Genomic DNA, 18,698 nt, shown 5'->3' with positions numbered 1-18,698 from the left:
TGGAAAATCCCTGTGGACAGAGGAGCCTGGCAGGCTACAGTCCATGGGGTCACAAAGAGTCAGACACAGCTGAGCGACCAAGCATAGCACAGGGAGCATAAGTATAGCTCAACCTCTGCTCTGTTCTTGTGAAATAAAATTTAGATAAGTTCATAGATGGACATTTATGTAAATTCATCCTTTTCTGTCAATACTTATTTAACTTGTCATGAGGAGATACACATTCTGGTTCTGGTTTATCTGAAAATGAGACTCCAGGCAAGAGTCTAGAAAAAAGACGATTTAGGCTGTATGGCTCTCAGTGACTGACAGTGGCACCCTAGCATGCTGCTAAATTTCAACTAACGTTAAAATTGAACTTTGGTGACAAATTCATCCACTGCAAGGAGGTCTTTCACAGAATGTTGTGCTGAAGAGGTCTCATGATAAAATCAAGAGTGGTGTGCAATTTGCTGCAAGTGACTGGTAAACTCACATTACACAGACTCATGTTATATAACGTCACCTCCATCATAGAAAATACTGTTTCTAGAATTTACGAAAACTCTGTCTCATGCGTACTTAAGGTATCTTGGTCAGGGCAGTAAACAACACTTTTCAACCAGTAACCCAGGAATGAAGGGTGACCATGTGTGTGTGAATTTCTTTGCATCCTCTGTAAGACATTGATATTCCGCAGCTAGGATTATAGTTGCAATTATCACTGATTTGTTTAGTGTATGTAACTCTCTCAGTTCCCTTAAGATAATAACCACAAGTCTGTATTTGAAAATGTGTTATGAACACAGAAAGATTTATAACTCTTGAATTTAATCATCACTGAGATCCCTTCCAGCCATAATATTTTATCATTTTTAAACAATGTGCTCTAGTTTTGATGTCCATTAAAAGAAAATCAATCCCTCTATTTCAAAAGATGGAGATTGATCTTTAAAAACAATCTTACCTTGATCAGTTTAGAGCATCCAAAAAGTTAATCCCAAGAATAATTTTTTGGCTCAAGATCTAAAACATTTTCAGTTGATCGAAAGCAGATTAATTTGTTTTTTCACTTTTTACTCTTGCCTTGTGTCTGTGCTCTTTGGAGACATGCTAACACATGTTAATAGCTGTGTCAGACTATTAATATTACCACCCTTTTTTGAAACAAATTATCTATCTGCTATTTGAAGAGACACTTCACCAAAGAAGATGTATGCAAATTAAAACCGTAATGAGCTACTACACACCTATTAGAATGACTAAATTTTTTGTTGATCATTCCTAATATTAACAATAATGTGGAGGAACTGGAACTCTTATGCACTGCTGGTGAGAACGTAAAATTGTTCAACCACTTTGGAAAAATATTTAGGAAGTTTCTTCAGAAGCTAAACACACACCTATCACATGACCAGCCACGTACACTTAAGCATTTATCTAAGAGAAATATTAAGTGTATGGCTTTTTTTTTTTCCTTCCCATTTAGGTTACCACAGAGCATGGAGTAGGGTTCCCTGAGCACTGCAGTAGGTTCTCATTAGTTATCCATTTCATACATAGCAGTGCATATATGTCAGTCCCAGTTCATCACACTCTCCCTTTCCCCCTTGGTAACTGTAAGTTTGTTGTCTACATTTGTTATTCTATTTCTGCTTTGTAAATAAGTTCATCTGTACCATTTTCTAGATTCCACACATAAACAATATTATACAGTATTTGTTGTACTCTTTCTAACTTAACTTCACTCTGTATGACAGTCTCTCCCTTTCTTGTCACATGGTCTTACCTCTGCATTTGTCTGTATCCCAGTTTCCTCTTATAAGGACACCAATCATACTGATTTTATGACCCACCTTCATTTAACTTTGCTTGCGTGCATGCTCAGTTACTCAATTATGTCCAACTCTTTGTGACACCCAGCAGGTTCCTCTGTCCATGCGATTATCCAGGCAAGAATACTGGAGTGGGTCACCATTTCCTCCTCTACATTTAACCTTAATTACCTCTTTAAGGACCTTATCTCCAAAAACAGTTACATACTGGGGTTTAGGATTTCAAAATATAAGATCGGACATTTGTAATTGTAATGTCAAGTTGGCTTAAAGCTCAACATTCAGAAAACAAAGATCACGGCATCTGGTCCCATCACTTCATGGGAAATAGACGGAGAAACAGTGGAAACAGTGTCAGACTTTATTTTTTTGGGCTCCAGGATCACTGCAGATGGTGATTGCAGTCATGAAATTAAAAGACACTTACTCCTTGGAAGGAAAATTATAACCAACCTAGATAGCATATTAAAAAACAGAGATATTACTTTGCCAACCAAGGTCCATCTAGTCAAGGCTATGGTTTTTCCAGTGGTCATGTATGGACGTGAGAGTTGGACTGTGAAGAAACTTGAGCGAAGTGTATGGCCTTAAGAAGAACTTGTACACAAATGTTCAGCAGCTTTATCTGTAATAATCAGAAACTGAAAATAATCCATGTGTCCATCAACAGGTGAATGAATGAACAAATTGTGGAGTATCTATACAATGGATCAAGTTTCCCAGGTAGCTCAGTGATAAAGAATCCACCTGCCAATGCAGGAGATATTGGTTCAGTCCCTGGGTTGGGAAGAGCCCCTGGAGAAGGGAATGGCGACCTACTCCAGTATTCTAGACTGAGAATTCCATGGACAGAGGAGCCTGGTGGGCTACAGTCCATGGAGTACCAAAGAGTCAGATACAACTGAGGGACTAACAGCACAACACATGTAATGGATAATCCTCAGCAGTGGATAGGAATGAACTGTTGATATACACACTGTACCATGGGTGCCTCTCAAAGTAATTATGAGTGTGTGTGAATATGATCCAATGTATATTAAATCCTAGAAAATGCCAGCTGATCTACAGTAACAGAAAGCAGATTATTGGTGAGGGGGTGGCTGAATAAGATGGAAAGGGGAATTTGTTTCTTTCTATGCTTTTTGTGAGGGCATAGAGTTGTTCATGATATTCCTTTATTATCTTGTTGATGGGGGAGCAAAAATTTTTAAAAAGCATAAGAAAACACTTTGGAGGGGGATGAGTATGGTCACCGTCTTGACGGTGATGGTGGTTTCACACCTATACACACACGTCCTTTCAAGTTATGCGTTTTGTTTTGTGCAGTTTATTATCTGCCAAGTACACCCCAACAGAGCTGTGAAAAAAGAATCATCACCTCAAAGGGCTACTGTTAAGATGAAATGTCATTCACAGTGAATAAGTCAGGAAGAGGAAAACAAATATCATATATTAACGCTTATATGTGGAAGCCAGAAAAATGATCTTATTTGCAAAGCAGAAATAGAGATGCAAACATAGAGAACAACCATATAGACACCAAGATGTGGGGAGAAGATGAACTGGGAGGTTGGGATTGACATATACATATATACTATTGATACTGTGCATAAGTAGATAACTAATGAAAACCTACTGAATAGCGCAGGGAACTCTACTCGATGTTCTGTAGTGACCTGAATGGGAAGAGAGTCCAAAAGAGAGGGGATGATGGCTGACTCATTTTGCTGTACAGTAGAAACTAACACAGTGTTGTAAGGCAGCTACACTCCCATAAAAATTAAGTTTTAAAAATGTTCAGTTCAGTTCAGTCGCTCAGTCGTGTCCGACTCTCCGCGACCCCATGAATCACAACACGCCAGGCCTCCCTGTCCATCACCAACTCCCGGAGTTCACTCAAACTCATGTCCACAGAGTCGGTGATGCCATCCAGCCATCTCATTCTCTGTCGTCCCCTTCTCCTCCCGCTCCCAATCCTTCCCAGGATCAGAGTCTTTTCCAGTGAGTCAACTCGTTGCATGAGGTGGCCAAAGTATTGCAGTTTCAGCTTTAGCATCAGTCCTTCCAATGAACACCCAGGATTGATCTCCTCTAGAATGGACTGGTTGGATCTCCTTGCAGTCCAAGGGACTATCAAGAGTCTTCTCCAGCACCACAGTTCAAAAGCATCAATTCTTCGGCGATCAGTTTTCTTCACAGTCCAACTCTCACATCCATACATACCACGGGAAAAACCATAGCCTTGACTAGACGGACCTTTGTTGGCAAAGTAATGTCTCTGCTTTTTAATATACTATCAAGGTTGGTCATAACTTTCCTTCCAAGGAGTAAGCGTCTTTTAATTTCATGGCTGCAATCAGCATCTGCAGTGATTTTGGAGCCCCCAAAAATAAAGTCTGACGCTGTTTCCACTGTTTTTCCATCTATTTCCCATGAAGTGATGTTAGAATGTTAAAAAATGTTAGAAATCTTAAAAAGATGTTAGAATGTTAAAAATGTTAGAAATCTTAAAAAGATGATTAAATAAGTTAATAGTGATATGTAGCAAAGAGCCCAGAAAATATTAGCTATTGTTACTGTTAATTATAAGTCAAATGGGGACCACGATCCTTCCCAGCTCCCTGAATGAGGCTTTGTGTAAAATACCCATCCTCCGCACCCCTGCCAGGGGATGGAGGTGGTGGGAAGAGCAGTTTTGTCGTTGTTGTTTGTTTACAGTGTTTAAATAAGTCCCTGTACTTTCCAAGTGTTTTGATGGCTATTTGTTCCTTTTAAGTTCCCACCAGTCTGGTGAACTGTGGTGTTGGAGAAGACTCTTGGGAGTCCCTTGGACAGCAAGATCAAACCAGTCAATCTTAAAGGAAATCAACCCAGAATATTCATTGGAAGGACTGATGCTGAAGCTGAAGCTCCAATACTTTGGCCACCTAATGTGAAGAGCCGACTCACTGGAAAAGACCATGAGGCTGGGAAAGATTGAAGGCAGGAGGAGAAGGGGACGACAGAGGATAAGACAGTTAATTGGCATCACCGACTCAATGGACGCTAGTTTGAGCAAACTCCAGGAGATAGTGAATGGCAAGGAAGCCTGGCATGCTGCAGTCCATGGGGTCACAAAGAATCGGGCAAGACCGAATGACTGAACGACAACAGCCCAGGGAGATAGATCCAGAGACAGACAGATGTGATAGCCGGGTCACTGCACGTGTGCCACGGACAGTTTCTGTTTCCAAACCCTGGCTTCTCCTTACAGTGGACGAAGCAGTGTGTGCTCCTGTTGAAAGTACTTATTGAAGCTCTGATGCTTCTGGGCCCTGTGGGGCACAGAGGTATGACTCCTGTTGATCTTGAGAAAATTCATCCTCATTGAGAAGAGGCGGCACCTAACCTCAATACTAGTACTTATGAGGGCTTATCCAGAACCAGGCATGGTGATGAATCCTTCACAACTATTTCCCACTGAGTTCTCAGAACAAAGCTACAGGAAGGGATTATGATTATATTCATTTCACAAATAAAGGAGCTGTTGATCTCCAAATGATAATCCTGAAGCCCTTCCACCTTGAGACTGCTGCCTTGGCTGTTGCCAGATTCTTCCCCATAGGAAATGTATCAGTATGGGTTCCCCAACAAACAGAACTTTGAAAGAGGTAGTTGGAGCTGCACTTCTCTATGGAAAGCCTTTGCGGCAGAATATTACCTTGTGGAAGCAGAGACTCGGGGAGGAGATGGAGCATCCTTGGGCAGGGAGTTCAGAGCAGCCGGAGGAAGACAGGCAGGACTTGCGTGGGGGAGAGTCCTGCTGCAGCCAGGGGAGTGTGGTCCCTGCACCCGCATGGATGCAGAGCGGTTCTGTGAAGACCTGACATCCAAAGGAGAAAAGGGACCTCGCAGGCCTTTCTGTGAGTCTGGGGACTGGTTAGGTGATAAGTTTTCTGAGGACAAAGGACAGAGAATCTTTCACAAATTCATTCCGATTATTTTTGTCTCTGCAAGCGGGACTCTTCCTGGTGTCTGACTTTGCCTCTTGGCCCCATTGAGATTTAATTTCCAAATCCTCAGTGTCCTTTGTCACATCTTAGGTGGTTCTGATCACTATTAAATGTTCATTTTAGTTTATAATTTTATATCTATAATAAAATATTAAATGCTTAGCATCTACTATAACATAAAGGAAAATTCATGTGGTTAACAACTCAGAGAGGATTATGACAAACCCATATTACCCTTGACTAAGAGGTTCAATGAAAAAGTCTGTGTGACAAAGTAGAATGGAAAGTTTGGTTTTGAAACTTGTAACTTGGCAGGTTAAAAGTTGTTTAAAACAAAAGAATTCTATGCTGCCTCAGGCCTCTCTTATCAAGTCAGGAAATTTCTTGACCTTGAAGGCTACAATGCTGTCTTTTCACTACATATGTGAAGGCACACTTTGCTTTACCACTTGGCTCTCCTCTGTAAAATTGGGTGAATTCTATCTACCACGCCTGTTCCACAGGAATACCATAAGGATCTGATGAGACCATATTCACAGGAGTGCTCTGAAAAAAGAAAAACTAGATAGAGAAATAAGATGGATTATTACTATAAAGAGCAGTGGTAAAGACATCACTTTGCTGACAAAGGTCTGTATAATCAAAGCTATGGCCTTTCTAGTAGTCATGTGTGGATGTGAGAGTTGGACCATAAAGAAGGCTGAGCATTGATGCTTTCGAACTGTGGTGTTGGGGAAGACTCTTGAGAGTCCTTTGGACAGCAAGATTGACAAACCAGTCAATCCTAAAGGAGTCATCCCTAAATATCAATCAATTGAAAGTATTGATGCGAAAGCTGAAGCTCCAATTATTCGGCCACCTGGTGCAAAGAGCCGACTCACCTGGAAAAGACCCAGATGCTGGGGAAGATTGAGGACAAAAGGAGAAGGGGGTGACAGAGGATGAGATGGTTGGACGGCATCACTGACTCAATGAACATGAGTTTGAATAAACTCCAGGAGATGGTATCGGATAGGGAAGCCTGGCGTGCTGCAGTTCATGGAGTCACAAAGAGTCAGACATGACTTAGCAACTGAACAACACCACCAAAGATTTTGCTTTCTTTTTTTTCCAGGTTGAGCAATCTGCCCTACCTTCTACCTGTGGGCTGACAGTTGATTACTGAAGTGTGACTCTTTTCTTTAATGCTTTTAACTTTAGTTCTAACATTGTCTTGAATATAGCCCATTGTTAGTCATTTAGGGCTCTTTAAAGATGAAATAGGCAGGGACTTACCTTTCCCCCTTCTTTCCCTCTGTGGAATCATGGATAGGAAAAGAGGGCAGCATGAACAGAGGTGTCATCATATCCGAAAGTTCAATTTAAGAGCTGACTCATCAAGTAAAACCTTCAGAGAAATCCCGTATTGGTGTTAGGGCTCAGTTTCCTCATCTCTCAGTTTCAGAAAGAGACAAGGCATGACTTTCTGATTCCTGAAAACTCCAACCTCCCCTGACAATTATATGCCAGGTAAAAATTACAGCAAAGTTCATGTAGAACTGACTTCCCTGGTGGCTCAGATGGTAAAGCATCTACCTACAATGCGGGAGACTCGGGTTTGACCCCTGGGTGGGAAAGATCCTCTGGAGAAGGAAATGGCAATCCACTCCAGTACTCTTGTCTGGAAAATCCCATGGGAGGAGCCTGGTAGGCTACAGTCCATGGAGTCTTAAAGAGTCGGATACGACTGAGCGACTTGACTTCACTTGACTTCTGGTGCCAAAGCCAAGTCTCCTTCCTTTGGTTTCTCTGGGGGATGGATTTTGTCCACCAGGTCAGCCCAGATGTCCTTTCCTACTGTGTCCATAGTTTTCCTGAGGCCATAACTCTCATTCGTTTGCATGTTAGCATCACCTGCAGGACTTTTGAAAGATACTGATGCTTCACCCCAATGTTCATTGCAGCACCGTTTACAATAGCCAAGACATGGAAGCAACCTAAATGTCCATTGACAGAGGACTAGATAAAGAAGATGTGGTACATGTATACAATGGAATATTACTCAGCTATTAAAAAGAATGGGGCTCCAAAACTTTGGCCACCTGGTACAAAGAGCTGACTCATTGGAAAAGACCCTGATGCTAGGAAAGATTGAGGGCAGGAGAAGAAGGGGAGGGCAGGAGGAGAAGGGGATGACAGAAGATGAGATGGTTGGATGGCGTTGACACAATGGAGGTAAGTTTGAGCAAACTCCGGGAAATAGTGAAGGACGGAGAGCCCTGACATGCTGCAGCCCACGGGGTCACAAAGAGTCAAACAATTTAGCGACTGAACAACAACAAAAAATAATGAAATAAAGACATTTGCAGCAACATGGATGGACTTAGAGAGTGTCACACCAAGTGAAGTAAGGCAGAGAAGGAGAAATATCGTATGGCATCCCTTATGTGCGGGATCTGAAAAGAAATTACACAAATGAACTTACAAAACAGAAAGAGACTCACAGCCTTATACAACAGACTTACGGTTGCTGAGGGGAAGGGATAGTTAGGGAGTTGGGGATGGTCACGAACACACTGCTATAGATAAGCAACAAAGGATCTATTGGCCAGCACATGGAGCTCAACTCAATGCTGGCAGCCTGGATAGACGTATATGGATGGCTGACTCCCTTCACTGTTCACCTGAAACTGTCACAGCATTGTGAATTGGCTATACCCCAATACAAAATCAAGAGTTCAAAAGAAAGAGATACTTCTGCCTCAAAACCATGATGAGATACCAAATTAACATACCAGATTAACAAGTATTGGAGTGGATGTGGAGAAATTGTAAACCTTGTGCACACTTGGGGAGAATGTCAAATGGTCCAGCTGCTGTGGAAAACATTACAATGCTTCCTCCTAACGTGAAACATAGGAAAAAAAAAAAAAGAAGAAGAAGAAGCATGGTATTTCTATATGATTCCGTCATTCCCCTTGGAGGCACCGACTCAAAAGAATTGAAAGCAAGGACTCAGATCCTTGCACACTCATGTCCCTAGCAGCATTATTCACAGTAGCCAAAAGGGGGTAGGTGACCTAAGTGTCCATCAACAGGTGAATGGATAAAAAAATATGGCAGACACATACAATGGAATAGTATTCAACCTTAAAAGGAAGGAAATTCTGACACATGAGGCAGCATGGATGAACCTTGATGACGATACGCTAAAGTAAGTAAGCCAGTCCCCAAAGGGTAAATACTGTATGATGCCACTTACACGAGGTACCTAGAGAATAGTCAGATGCCTGGAGACAGCCCCTGGTGGGGAGGAGCGATCAGAGGGGAGCTGTTGTTTAACAGGTATTGCAAGTTTTGCAAGATGAGTTCTGGAGATGCAGGGTGGTGTTGGTTTTGCAACATTGTTGACTGTATTTATGCCACTGACTTGCACATGTAAAAATGGCTAATGAGGAAAATTTTATTTTATGTGTATTTTCCCACAGTTCGAAGTTGTTTTTCAATGATGGTGATGCAGGGCCAGACTAACTGAATCAGACCCTCTGAGAGGAGGGCTTGTGCTTAGGCATTCTGTAAACGCTCCCTGGGGTTTTCTGCTGCACAGTGGGTGCTATGGATTTTAGCTCTAGAACCACAGGCCTTCTCCGTCCTGGCCCTCCTCTGGAAACGCTCATCTTCAAGACCAAATGTCATTTGCTAGTTTGAGCCAAAATAAAAAGGAAAGTCACTGGCATTACCTCCTGTGCATATTCTCTTGAGCATATTCTTCTTGGAGAAAAGAAAAGACGCTTCTGTCTTGGGTTTGCCAGCAAGAAAGAGTCTTCTGTGTGCTTTATTCTAATCTGAAACAAACCTCACTCTGAATTCTCTGACCCAGGGGGAAAAAAAAAGCTCTGGTATCTGGAGAAAGCAAATGGATCCCAGGCTCCAATCAAGAGAAGAATGCCTGGGGAATCAGAAGAACATTACGGTGTCGTATAAATTTCTGGTGAGGTTTCAGCCTGCAGCATTGTCCTGAATTCTATGCAAAACACCAGGGACACTGGTAAATTGAAAGGTGACTTGGATAATTGTGGGTCTCGGGCCTTACTGTAATGATGAAGTTAGGGGAAAAAAAACAACAACACAGGTTTGCGGTCAGAGGCAGAGAGGAAGTGAAGGAAGAAGAGGTTTATGGAGTGTGCCAGAGGATGAAGGAGAGAGTTTGTCTCTGGGAGAAAGATGATACATTCTGAAACAATTAAGAGTCCATTCCCTCTGCAAAGAAGGGGCCAGAATTTGGTTTAGGTCTAAGGAAGAGAAGGACTGGTGGCGAGATTGTGATCCATAACGTCTTCTATCCTTCATACCAATGTTTGGGTTGTGGTGTGTCTTATTCTCATTCTGAGTATTTCTATCACCACATCAGTAACTTGGTGTGGTGTTTGGAGCATCATAGTCCAATAGAACTTTCTGTGATGATAGAAATATTCCAGCGGACTGCAGGAGCTGGCTTTTACTGGTTTGTGGAGTTCACTATTTCATTTTCAGGAATTTTGCGAGCTGGCTGTTAAAACTTGTCACTGTTTAAAAGTTAAATTGCATCCATCTATCATTAAATATTATACCAAAAGTAATGATAATAAACACTCAAAATTCACAGCCTCTTATTTTACTACTGAAGTTTGCACTGTGCTATATGGTAGCCACTAGCCACACGTGTATATATGTATGGATGTGAGAGTTGGACTGTGAAGAAAGCTGATCGCCGAAGAGTTGATGCTTTTGAACTGTGGTGTTGGAGAAGACTCTTGAGAGTCCCTTGTACCGGAGGGAGATCCAACCAGTCCATTCTAAGGGAGATCGATCCTGGGTGTTCATTGGAAGGACTGATGCTAAGGCTGAGGCTGCAATACTTTGGCCACCTCATGCGACGAGTTGACTCACTGGAAAAGACTCTGATGCTGGGAAAGGTTGGGGGCGGGAGGAGAAGGGGACGACGGAGAATGAGATGGCTGGATGGCATCACCGACTCTGTGGACATGAGTTTGAGTGAACTCCGGGAGTTGGTGATGGACAGAGAGGCCTGGCGTGCTGTGATTCATGGGGTCGCGGAGAGTCGGACACGACTGAGCGACTGAACTGAACTGAGCCACACGTGACCATTGGGTACTGGATATTGGCTAGTGTGAGTGAAGAAAGGACTTCTAAATTAATTTAAATTCGAATTAACTTACATTAAATAGCCACAGATGGCTACTGTAATGGGGAAGGTGTGTTTGGGTGCTTGCAAAATACTGTATTTCTCATTGACGACTGTTGTCTGAAAACAGTTTATTTCAGATGCAGATCTTTCATTCCAATGATTTTGGTTTTGATTATGAGATCATCTGGATCTGGGGCTTCCTTGGTGGCTCAGTGGTAAAGAATCCCCTGCCATGCAGGAGATGCGGGAGACTCAGGTTTGATGCCTGGGTGGGGAAGATCCCCTGGAGGAGGGCATGGCAACCCACTCCAGTACTCTTGCCTGGAGAATCCCATGGACAGAGCAGCCTGGTGGGCTACAGTCCATGGGGTCGCAAAGAGGCAGACATCACTGAGCTACTGAGCAGGCACATCTGGATCTGAACCTACTTGAGAGGGCTGTGATGGAGGGAGGAGCAGAGAGTGAAGGGGAGAGAGAGGGAGAAGGAGAGAAACTTTGCTCTAAACTGAATTCTTGGTGCTTTGCAGGGTTGCATGCTAATGACGGCAAAAAATGCTGAGGGCAAAACAGGCTTTCCTTTGCTGTTACATGACTTGCCATGAGCGGGAGCGGACAGACCACACACTTGTCTGCCCCAGAGCCGAGTTTGGGTGCTGGATGACATGGACAGGCACTTCTGGGGCTCCCTTAGATTTCAGGAACAACCCTGGACTCCTCAGTTCGAGCAGGGACTTCAGCCCAGATCCCCAGGCTCCCCTACCACCGTAACTGGGCTCCATTTGCAAGGAAGTGACCCTGACTTTCCCAAGCTACCTAAGGTCAGTGCTGGTCAGCCAGCTGGGAAGTGCTGGCTAATTAGCACTGACAGCCTTTGCCTCAGATGTGGCCAACCCATTTCCCTGTCCCATCCCCCTGTCCCCCAGGTAGCTCCCTGCTTTAATTTCCCTGCAGGTTTCAGAAAGGATGCATTAAATTATAATCACTAGCTGTTTTGTGAGCAGCCTTTTGTGACCAGTAATGACTGTAATGAGAGAAAAGAAAAAGGGAAAATGGGATGATTGAAGCTCACTGGGAGGCTTTTGCTGAGCTGTTTGTCAAGCAACACAAACAGATAAATGGGGCTCTTCTTTGCCCAGTAATTTGTATCTGTGTTTTCATTCGTCACTGAAAGGCGGGCCTGTTTATTAGGCATCTGCTGGCCGACAGGGGCCACTTTACTAACCTAAGGTGGGATTTTCGAGACAGCAGGAGTCACGTGACTGCCTGCTGCAGCACTGCCTTGGCAATCCTGTTCACAAATGAGTTCGTTTGGTGCGTCCTGTCGGGTGATTAAACTATTAATACAGCTACAGCCGGGACTCTTCCCATGAATTCTTTGACATCCTAGGTAAGCTTCCTCCTCCTTTCTAACTCTGGAGCTTTGGGCTGTTTGTGCTCATCTGGACCACTGAAACAGTTTCTGGTATCTTCCTAAAAAGGTAGAGATCTAATCATATTACTCCCATGGTCTAAAATCTTCAGCAATTCCCCAGTGTCTCTGAACTTTGAGGACCTCTGGGGCACTGATCTCATGCAACTGTGTAGTTAGAAGGTAAGTTCTCTGAGAGCACATTATTGTATCAGCTCAGCAAGTAGCAAAGAGCCTTGTACTTAGGTAGGTAAGAGTCTGTTGGGCTGGACTGAGTCTAAAGCAAAAACGAAAAGAAATTCTAATTTTTTTCTTTAGGTGCTGTTACTTGGATATGCAGACTTTTGAAAATATTTTTATTTATTTAGCTGAGCTGAGTCTTAGTTGTGACACTTGGGATCTTCCATTTTTTGTTGTGGCGCATTTAATTTTTAGTTGCAGCATGTAGAATCCAGTTACTTGACCAGGGATCAAACCCAGGCCCCCTGCATTGGGAGCGCAGAGTCTTACCCACTGGACCACCAGGGAAGTCCCCTGGATATGTAGACTTTAAAAAAATAAGAGACACTTACGTACTCTTTCCAAGAGAAATAATCCCAAATTTTTAAGAATAGCAGTAACTTTATAAACTTTTGACGCCTGCAATCCATGTCAGAAATTCTGTATCTTGGACTAGCCCTGCAGGTCCCTGGGGTACCTCAGAGACCACACCCATGCCAACCAGAGGAATTCCTGAAGGATTGGCTGAAACCTCATTTGCAACCACCAGTGAGTCAGCTTCTCCGCCTAATCCTGCCTTCCTCAGTATCTCCCCAGAAGACCTTGGACCACACAGAGTCTCTTCCCAGGGGACCCAATCCAAGATATTGCTATATTTGGCTGCCTTTAAATGAATGTTCTTAGTTCCTTTTCCTCTTTCTCTTCTCCCTTTGGGGGTGAATTTTGTTGGTTGTATACAAACTCAGCACGATTCTAACTGCTCTAGTACCAGGTGTCTTTGGGATACTATCTGGCGGTCAATTAATATTTGCTGAATGACTTTTTTGAATAGAAAAACTGGGGGAGTTTATAAAAATAGTAAAATACTTTTGCAAGGTGGAAAGGGAATTCTACTGGGGCTGAGGGAATTCTAAGTCCCCATAATTCAAGCCATGAATTTTTTACCTATGCGGTAACTGCAAAAGTTAGTTGGGAGTGGCAGGAACCAGTGTCCCATTGATTGAAATAAATGTAGAAAGAAATGTCTGGTTTTCAGTGTGGCAAGTTACAGTTAGGGTGACCAGATTTTCCATCCAAGTAGAATGAAATCATTGGTTTAGCAGAATAATTAGTAGATTTACAAACAAGCAGTTGGGTAGGGCTCACTTGTTCCTCTCTGTGCATTGAACTGAAGTACAGAATACAAGGAGATACCAAATTCAAATATGAAATGTGATCTTTATTTTCCAATGCTTTCATCTAAATATGCAAAGCAAGAAGAGAATAGTTATAAAGCAGCACCTTATAACTAGAAAAAAATGTAAACACTTGATAGAAACTTGCAAACAAGCCCTCTGTGTGGGTTTCTCACTGACTTTGAACGGATAAACTCTTGGGGTTGTGCTTAAGGACTCAGTCGTGTTTGACTCTTTGTGACCCCATGGACTGCAGCATGCTCCTCTGTCCATGGGGCCCTCCAGGAAAAAAATACTGGAGTGGGTTGTGTAAGGCCAGACCCTGGTGGCCATCTTGGCTTCTCCTTCTCCTCTTCCCTTTCCCGCCGGCGGGAAAAAGCCCCACCGGACTCTGACTATTGTGCTCTATTCTCTCATTCCCTCCCCCACTGCTGGAGTGTCCTTGATGGAGCAGCTCCTGGTAGAAATCAACCCTCTCCTAACCTCCCCCTCCTGTCCAGAAATAGCATTCTGCCCAGAGACAGCAAGAACTGTTCCGCTGCGTCAGCACAATCTTGAGCAGACCGGGCAACCAATCCAGTCTTGCCCCTCACTGGCCTATGAGGGACCACCACTCCAAATCTTGCCTAAAGCTATATAAGTTGCCTCTTGCCTTTGTTCGGTGCGGACTTCCCCCTACCTCGCTCTGTTAGGTCCGGGAATCCCACCCGGGGGCGCCTAGCCATTAAAGCCTGTTACATTATCTATTTGGCGTCTGGGTTCTTTTATTTAACATCACTGGGCCGTTCGACCTTACAGGTTGCCATTTCCTTCTCCAGGGGATCTTCCCGACCCAGGGATTGAACCCAGGTCTACCTGCATTGCAGGTGGATTCTTTCCTCTCTGAGCCACCAAGGAAGCCCAGATAAAGTCAACCTAGTGACTTATTTATATAGTAACAGCCTCCACACTCTGATATGATTTCCTGAACCTTCTTCTGAACTCTTTTCTTCTCTAGCCTCCTGTTCACCATTGTTTAGAAAACACCTAGGGAAATGGATGGGGAAACAGTGGAAATAGTGTCAGACGTTATTTTTTTGGGCTCCAAAATCACTGCAGATGCTGATTGTAGCCCAGAAATTAAAAGACACTTACTCCTTGGAAGGAAAGTTATGACCAACCTAGATAGCATATTAAAAAGCAGAGACGTTACTTTGCCAACAATGGTCCGTCTAGTCAAGGCTATGGTTTTTCCCGTGGTCATGTATGGATGTGAGAGTTGGACTGTGAAGAAAGCTGATCGCCGAAGAATTGATGCTTTTGAACTGTGGTGTTGGAGAAGACTCTTGAGAGTCCCTTGGACTGCAAGGAGATCCAACCAGTCCATTCTAAAGGAGATCAATCCTGGGTGTTCATTCGAAGGACTGATGCTAAAGCGGAAACTGCAATACTTTGGCCACCTCATGTGACGAGTTGACTCACTGTAAAAGACTCTGATGCTGGAAGGGATTGGGGGTGGAAGGAGACGGGGACGACAGAGAATGAGATGGCTGGATGGCATCACCGACTTGATGGACCTGAGTTTGAGTGAACTCCGGGAGTTGGTGATGGACAGGGAGGCCTGGCGTGCTGTGATTCATGGGGTCGCAGAGAGTCAGACACGACTGAACTGAACTGAACTGAGGTTGTGATGGGAGCTTCCCAAGTGGTTCTAGTGGCAAAGAATTTGCCTGCCAATACAGGAGACACAAGAGACGGGGGCTGGATCCCTGGGTGGGGAAGATCTCCTGGAGTAGGAAGTGGCAACCCACTCTAGTATTCTTGCCTGGAAAATCCCATGGACAGAGGAGCCTGGAGAGCTCTAATCCATGGGGTTGCAAGAGAGTCAGATATGACTGAGCAGCTGAGCACACACAGGATATGATGGGTGCCATATAAATTCCTAGCAAGATACCAGACAGTGAATTGCCCCAAATCGGCTCTGCTGCCTTTAGGCAACAGGTTTCTCTCTCTCTTTTTTTTACCACCTTCAATTTTCCATGTTTCCATAAGGTCAACTGATTAAGATTAGAAAAGTTCCTAGAAACCAAAAAAAAAACACCAAAATGTTTTAAGTTGATGTTGTCTATCTACTTGGATATTTTCTGCAGAGGTTCTAGGATGCATACTTGGTCCTTGCACAAAGGAAAATGTACATATCGTATAAACTTTTAATCTGGAATTGAGAGAGATGCTAAGGAAATAAGTCATTGATAGCCTCCTGGGGCCTCCCAGGTGCTGGGGTCACCTGGAATTGCCTGATTGGGAGAGCTAGGAATGCTCAGGGCAACTGTGAAAGTGTCTGTCCCCTGAGCTGAGTCCTGGGGAGATGACTTCCATTGCATTCTTAAGATGCTGGCTGTCCTGTGCTGGCTGTGGCCATACTTCCTTTCACCTCTTAGGAAAGTTTATTTAGTTTGAATCCTGAGTTGAGGTTTCTTTGCTTCCTTGGTTTAGGGCTAGCTCTTTGTTTAGAGATCTCTGGAACTAATTTCAGCCATACTGACAGTTTTCTAGGTGATGGAAGAACATCTAGGAGAACTGGGCTTGAGGCCTGCATCCATGAGGCCTCTGGTCCCTTCTCTCCAGCACCCTGCTCTCCAGAGGTGTTTTGATTCAGATCCACAGCAAGCATCGGCAATTGTGACTCTCCCGAGGCACCCTAAGAAACCCAAGCTGTGTCTCCCACAAGTCGTTGAGAGCCACCACTCTCCCTCAAACATCAGCTCCCTGCAGCTCAAAGCTAGAGTTTCCCAGCTCTCCTTTTGTGACCCCTCTGGGTATGCCTCAATTTGCCTTAAAAAGTGGAACGTATGTTTCAAAGCTAAAGTGATTTTTATTTTCTTGGATTTCTTGAGTGCATGTCCATATTACAGCAATTTGGGTAAAATATGACCTTATGGTTGAGAAGGCACTGGCACCCCACTCCAGTACTCTTGCCTGGAAAATCCCATGGACGGAGGAGCCTGGTGGGCTGCAGTCCATGGGGTCGCCAAGAGTCGGACCCGACTGAGCGACTTCACTTTCACTTTTCACTTTCATGCACTGGAGAAGGAAATGGCAACCCACTCCAGTGTTCTTGCCTGGAGAATCCCAGGGACGGGGAGCCTGGTGGGGTGCCGTCTATGGGGTCACACAGAGTTGGACACGACTGATGCGACTTAGCAGCAGCAGCAGCAGCATGACCTTATGGGCTTCCCAGGTGGTGTTAACAGTAAAGAACCTGCAAGCCTAAGCTGAAGACATAAGAGACATGGGTTCGATCCCTGGGTCAGGAAGATCCTCTGGAGGAGGGCATGGCAACCCACTCCAGTATTCTTGCCTGGAGAATCCCATGGACAGAAGAGCCTGGAAGGCTACAGTCCATGGGTTCACAAAGAGCCGGACATGACTGAAGTGACTTAGCACTCATGCACGCAGGCTACATTCAATCCATAATTGCCTTGCTTCTGGGAGAGGACCTGAACTGTGGTCATCACCGGGGAGCTTTAAAAATGCACACTTTCATTGGGTGCTCCCCACTTCTCGAATCAGAATCTACATTTTCACAAGTACCCTGGGTGAGTCTTTTGCACACTGAAATTTGAAAAGCACAGGCATGTCCGATCCCTCCTTACCAGTCACTCTTACTGTACTTACCTGCCCTCAGTACCTCCCAGAATTGCCCATATGGTGATCTCCCCGCCCTTCTGCTTTTTCTACACAGCATCCTGATCGCACCGTTCATCTTCTTCATTGTGGTCACATGTTAGACTCCCATGCTGTCTCCTGAGCCTGGCAGGCCAGGTCCTCTGAGATCTGGCCACGCCCACAACTCTGGCCTTGGCTATCATCACTCCCGGTGTGACCACAGCTTCATGGCCCTGCTTGTCCCATGCTAATTCTGGCCTTTGTGCCTTGCTCTTGTAAGCTCAGCACAAATGCCCTTCCCGTCCATCCTCTAAGATGCAGATGCGGTCTCGGTTATCCTAGGAAGTCTTCCATGGCCAGTCCCCAGCTAATCACCTGGACACGCAAAACTCACACACCTTCTAGGTTGGGTTAGGAGCCCCTTCTCGGGGTTCCACACTCACGTGTGGGGCACTGCACTCTTACTGCATCCTGGACTGCTTTTACAAAGTTTAGCTTCCCTGATGGCTCAATCAGTACAGAATCCACCTGCAATGCAGGAGACACAGGAGGAGATGCAGGTTCAGTCCCTGGTCAGGGAAGATATGCGTGGAGAGGGAAATGGCAAACCACTCCAGTATTCTTGCTGGGAAGAATCCCATGGACGGAGGAGCCTGTTGGGTTACAGTCCATGGGATCACAAAGGGTTGGACACGACCGAGAGACAAAGAGAGAGAGACTCTGAGGGCCTGGAAAAATGAGACGGTCTGAGAGTCTGTGTAGAGTCGTGGTGAGTATAGACTCTGGAGCTGGCTCTCCGGGCTCATGTCCCAGGACTGCCACTGACTAGGCACGTGACCTTGGGCGAGTCACTTCTCTGTGCTTCAGCTTTATCATGTATGAAAAGGACTAAGTTGACGTATCTGTTGATACTTAGTGAGCTGATTGTGAGGATGAAATGCAGTATGTGTATGATGTACACGTTTGCTGTCGTGTTTTCATTATTCAGCTTTGGATCCCCAGTGACTGGCTGAGTGCCAGGAGTAAAATAGATGCTCCACAAATAAAATACTGAAGGGCTGAATAGATTTCAGTGCTTGTTTGGGTTTTATCATATTTGACAAACCAAATTCGGTGAAGTGTGTAGTGTTTGCATTATTAGCCCTATCCCTTAAGGAAATCAACCCTGAATATTCATCGGAAGGACTGATGCTGAAGCTCCAATACATTGGCCATGCAATGTGAAGAACCGACTCGTAAGAAAAGACCCTGATGCTGGGAAAGATTGAGGGCAGG

The sequence above is a fragment of the Moschus berezovskii genome, chromosome 13 (assembly GCF_049115385.1).
Source record: "Moschus berezovskii isolate FMDL1 chromosome 13, NW_MosBer_1.0, whole genome shotgun sequence".
In the NCBI taxonomy this organism is placed as follows: Eukaryota; Metazoa; Chordata; class Mammalia; order Artiodactyla; family Moschidae; genus Moschus; species Moschus berezovskii.
The sequence above is the reverse complement of the archived record's forward strand: the minus strand, read 5'-3'. Positions refer to the sequence as shown.